This window comes from Diadema antillarum, unplaced genomic scaffold, assembly GCF_040938485.1.
Source record: "Diadema antillarum isolate AM-2024a unplaced genomic scaffold, OU_Dant_1.0 seq00000644_RagTag, whole genome shotgun sequence".
Lineage (NCBI taxonomy): Eukaryota > Metazoa > Echinodermata > Echinoidea > Diadematoida > Diadematidae > Diadema > Diadema antillarum.
This window is the reverse complement of record NW_027271558.1, coordinates 154,317-159,822: the sequence shown is the minus strand read 5'-3', so window position 1 is coordinate 159,822 and position 5,506 is coordinate 154,317.

The window sequence follows — 5,506 nt, the reverse complement described above, 5'->3', positions numbered from 1 at the left end:
CAAATGTGACCGTGCACCTCAAAACGAACAAAAAGTCGCACACACTGATTTTGCGTGAGGACTGAAAATAAGTGAAATGGGTCAACCTAGCCGAACTTGACTTTTTTATATTTTCAGAAAGAGCGGATCTTCTTTTACATTATGCTAAAATTTGGTATCATAAAACGGGCAGAAAAGTGTGTTTTTTTAGCAGTTTATCTCGAACGTTTTTGGTAGAATAGTGTGATTAGGTGTGTCTTTAGAATCCCTTTTTCATTTCTGAAAAACCTTGTCCACACTCTTCACTTTCAACTCTAATAACTTTTAAAAAGATAATGCTACTGCTTTGAAAGTTGGCATTGATTATGGACAGAATGGGTTAATGAGGCATGTTTAATTTCAGTTTAATCCAATAATCCCTTCATTGTTGTTACTCTGGTAGTTTACTTCCTGTTTTTTGTCCCATTCATCGCACAGCCAGCACGGTTTGGTAAAGATTAAGCGCTTGAATAGACACTGTACTTCAGAGGCTCTTTTCTCCGTTCACACTTTTCGTGAGTTTGTGCTTTCTTTCCAATATTTAGATAGGTTAGGAGAGTCCATTTGATTTGAGTTATACATAATTTTAAAGCTTAAAGTCTGCTCTTTCAGAATATGGTCTTAACTAAAAATTCATGTCTGGTGACTTTTTGTTTGTTTTGAGGTGCAGAGTCACAAATGATGCAATCTCGGACATTTTTAGCAAGATGTTCTTTTTGCAATTTGACACCAAGGCTATTCACATATATTGTAAGTGCATTGATGCCTGTCCAGTCACAATAATATTGGGTGTTGTTAAACTTGCGGTCCAACAGTGATTTGCAAAAATTAAACCCTTACAAAAATAACAACTTTTTTGGTACAAGCCAAATCAGTAATGACCTTGTTTGCTGTCTGTTGTTTTGTCAGTCATATTTTGGGATGTAGGGAATCAATATCTTACAAAATTTGCTATTCCATTAAAGGGATCGTATAGTTTTGGTTGAGCCTTAACATCAGGTTTTTATCATTTTTTGGTGAGATAGTGAGAAACCTTTTATGAAATATGAAAGAGCATGTAATTCCGAGAGGGAATCAATGTTTATTTGATGAAAATTGGTTTTGAAATGGCCGAGATATCCAAAACAGAGCGAACCTAATAAAATGTGGGACCCACACTTTATTACGATCGTTTTGTTTTACTTTGTTTTTGGATGTTTCAGCTATTCCAAACCCGATTTTTATCACATAAACTTTGAATTCCTCTTAAAATGGTATGCTCTGTACTATTTCATAAGTGTTTTCTTGGTATCTTGCAAAAAAGTTAAAGCCCAATTTTCATCTCCACCAATACTGTACTACCCCTTTAATCACTCTGTAGATGACCTCACTATACTGACAGGAAGCAAAGAGAATTCTAGTTTTCAAGCTGCTGTATGGCGAGTAAGGATGGAGCAGCATAAAGTGAGATTTCTCCGGCTGCAAACATCACCTGTAAGTCTTCAGATAGCTTTCTATAAAGTGGCTTGCAGTTGTTTTTTTTTTCGATATTTCATTGTCAAAAAAGTTGGTTAAGACTTAAGTTAAATGTTAAGTGCCAACCCACTGCACATTATTTGAATATTTCAGAGCTGTACAATCTTTGTTGTACTTTTACATGTGAGTTGTGTGGTGAAGTATCATAGGTAGTAGCTGCATGTTGATAAGATAATAATTTTATTTGGCTTCATGGAGCCTTCTATGTACGTATTGTGGCAATATACGACTTGAATATGTCTGTGTCAATTTCACAAAATGCAGTGAAAATTAAACTGAATGTCAGTGTGTATTTGACATTACACGCACAGAAATCAAGATTGCTGTTTATGTGTTGTGTACTCTGTTGTTACCCACGCCGATGAAAATCGGCAGGGGGTTATGTAAAGGGTTCCGTATGTTTGTTTGTTTGTTTGTTTGTTTGTTTGTTTGTTTGTTTGTTTGTTTGTTTGTTTTTTTGTTTGTTTGTTTGTTTGTTTGTTTGTTGGTTTTTTGTTTGTTTGTTTGTTTGTTTGTTTGTTTGTGTACAAGATAACAAGAGAACGGGTAAACGGATTTGCACGAAATGTTCAGGGAATATGGATAATGACAGGAAAGAATCGATTAGATTTTGGTGATAATCGGTTGACCCTTGCAAATTCTGTGTGACCTTGAAGTTTTGACCCCATGGTATAGTGACCATTCCGAAAATTTCCCGTTTCTCACTTTGCGATTTTCCGCTACCATACGAAGACATAAACTCCCCAACGATCCGACTTCGCTGCTCAAATGTTCGTAAGAATTCCGAAATTTACGTTTAGGCCTATTTGAGGGACTATGTCCTTCTAGATTTATGAAAGTTTGTTCTCCGTCATCACAAACTGGCCCGTATTTTGATGATTTTTCAAATTAACATTGATTGTTTTTTTCGTTGGAGGAGCATTTTGCTCGGTCGCAGTCACACTGCACGATATGCGTGCTCAATGTCAATGCGTGTGCAAGGCCGCTGAAAATGCATCGCGCTCTACACTGTTGGTGCAAAATTGCACCGGGGACGTTGCGGCGCTCGTTGGTGGCCGAATACTGGTGCAGTAGACATTTGCATTCAACCCTTGCATTGAATAATTCCCGTAGACACTAATCATAGGGGTAATTGCCTAGGGGGTACGTAAATTTTGTTTTTCTTTTTTGCTTTTGTGGATACCATCAAAGATCGTACACTCATACGACCTTTGATATCATCACACTCTCGGCTTGCTATAATCAAAATATCCCGCAAGAAAACGGCGTATTTCTCGATTTTTAGCGCTTTTTCCGCGACCCGTCGCGTAGACAATACTCTTAAAACTGGACTTAATTCGCGCGCGCTTGGAAAAGTTCCGATTCTGCACTTTTGACGATGGAATTTGGGATTTTCGATGGATTTTTGGAGGAGACTTAAGGACTTTCCTGTACGTGAATGAGTGTTAATGCCGTATGTGTAATTATGTGATTTGCGTGTGATGTGACTGTAGAACCAAAGATCGTACACTTCAGTGTACGATCTTTGGTAGAACTCACTGGCTGGTGATAAAGCACACTGGCAATTAAGTGGCCGAATTCTGGTAGATGACCGAATGCACATTATGTTTACCCCGACTTTGTACTTAGGCGTGGGTCTGCCGCCTTTGACGGCCCCTCTCTAGTTACCAATGTGAGTTGGAAAGTTTGTACAATGTATGTAATACTTTTCTTAATGTCACGATTGAGTATGAGAAAGATTATTATGCTGTATTAGTTTGCTGAAGAAAAGAGCTTTCACACATCAGGATGGAACGTGGAAAACATACAGTAAGATATTGACAGGATTTTTGTTTCATTTTGTTTGGTAACTCGCAAGAACATGTAGAGTAGCCATGAAGTGTGATCATTATATTTCTTTCACTTTCATACTCATAACCAACAACACTTACATTGAAGTGTACAAAATTAAAAGCAGTTCTTAAAGGGGAAGGTTAGTAACTGATCAGTGGGCAGTGGAAGTGCTGGGAGATGATTGTTCCAATCCTTATGGGATTCATTCAAGAGTTCATTGTATATCTATTGTTGTGTGAAAATGATTTGCTTCAGAACGGTCTCATATTCAAGTAATGTGCAGATTAATGCTCCGTCACTGACCAGGGACGCTAACCTGGAAGCATGTAACTGCTCATTACTTGAATATGAGACCATTCTGAAGCAAATCATTTTCACACAACAATAGATATACAATGAACTCTTGAATGAATCCCATAAGGATTGGAACAATCATCTCCCAGAATTTCCACTGATTCCCACTGATCAGTTACTAGCCTTCCCCTTTAATCATTGTTTAGATGTGCAAAACTTTAATTTTTCTCCTTCATAAACTCTTTATTTTTAAAAATTAAAAGTGCAAGCTACTCCCCGGACCATGAGTTTTCTTCATTATAGCCAAACAATAATTTATACAAAGATATGTAGCGATTAATTTGGGGACATGCATTTTTACTTCATCGTAATGTGAGCTTAGTTATAATTATATTCATTATAACAGAAGTGCACTGTACAAAAATAATGAACTAAAATGGTTCAGTTCTTTTGTACTTGTACAGTACCAGGAATATACAAAATGTAGACATATATTATGACATTACATGCCATGATTGATTTCAAGTAGTATTTCTGCAAAAAGCACTTACACACCTTCGATTTAAAGCAGCAAATGACATAAGTGTACTGCATACTCAGTATCATAAATTATATGCATTGACCAATATGTGGGTAATAGGCGGTTTATGCAACATATTCAAATTTTATGCATACCTTTTAAACAAAAGTTGTTCTTGACAACCTGAAAGCTTGTCCTAGGCTTGTCCAACATAGCAACAAGTAATACATACAAACTGGAGTCCAGCAACTGAATTTCATTTGAGAAGAGCAGGTTTATGGAATAGCTCATCACTATGTTTCCAGGAATGAAACATCCATAGATTTGAATACATTATAAAAACAGACTACACATGTACATGTATTATCACTACACAAAAGTATTGTAACATAAATGCCTTGTTCAATGTCCAAAAGGTGTAAACTCGCTAACTTTTCTTATTAACAGGTGATAATACTTCTTACTCATTCCATCAATGTAATTCTTGATCACAAATTCAACTACTAGTTAGATTCTGTTGCAAGTATCAATTTGTGAAATAACTCACGAAATATAGAATGTATACGGTGCATGTGTGATAAAAGTAATATGGGGACATATTTCTTATCCCATTCCTCTGCATAGCAGCAACTTGCATTTATACAAAAATACACATATTTGAAAGCAATATAAACAATATGAATATCACTGATTCACTGAAAATTTCAACAAGCAATGCATCATCAATTGCACTTCACATTTACATCATAAAATCTTCAAAACATCAAAATTATTCAGGTGTGAGAGTCTCCCTCTACAAATTAAATTTGTTAAGATCGCAACTGCTGATCTGTAATTTAACAACCCTGTCGGAAAACGGGAACCATATTTACAGATCAGCAGTTGCAATCTTAACAAATTTAATTTGTAGAAGGAGACAAATTGAAGAAACTCACACCAGGGGGGTGTTTCATCAACGTTTGTCGGCGCTGACAACTTGAATCACCATAGTAACAGTCAGTGACCAGAGCATCTCAGCCAATCAAAATCAAGGATTTTGCTGAAATTGGTCAGGGCCGACACTTGTCGGCGCTGACAAGCGTTGATGAAACACCCTCCTGAACCTTCATCCCTCTGAATACTATCTTTCAGTAAAATCATTCTCAGAAAACCATTATGCATGTACAATTTTTCTGCTAGGCAGAATATGACAGTCGAGTCCACCAGGGCCCCATTTCATGAAAAAGTTGATATGATAGCAACTATTGCTGGAATGGCAATTGTCTGGTAATAACAAGAATCCAGCTTCCTGATTCACTGTTGCTATGAGAAGTTGCCATACAAGCA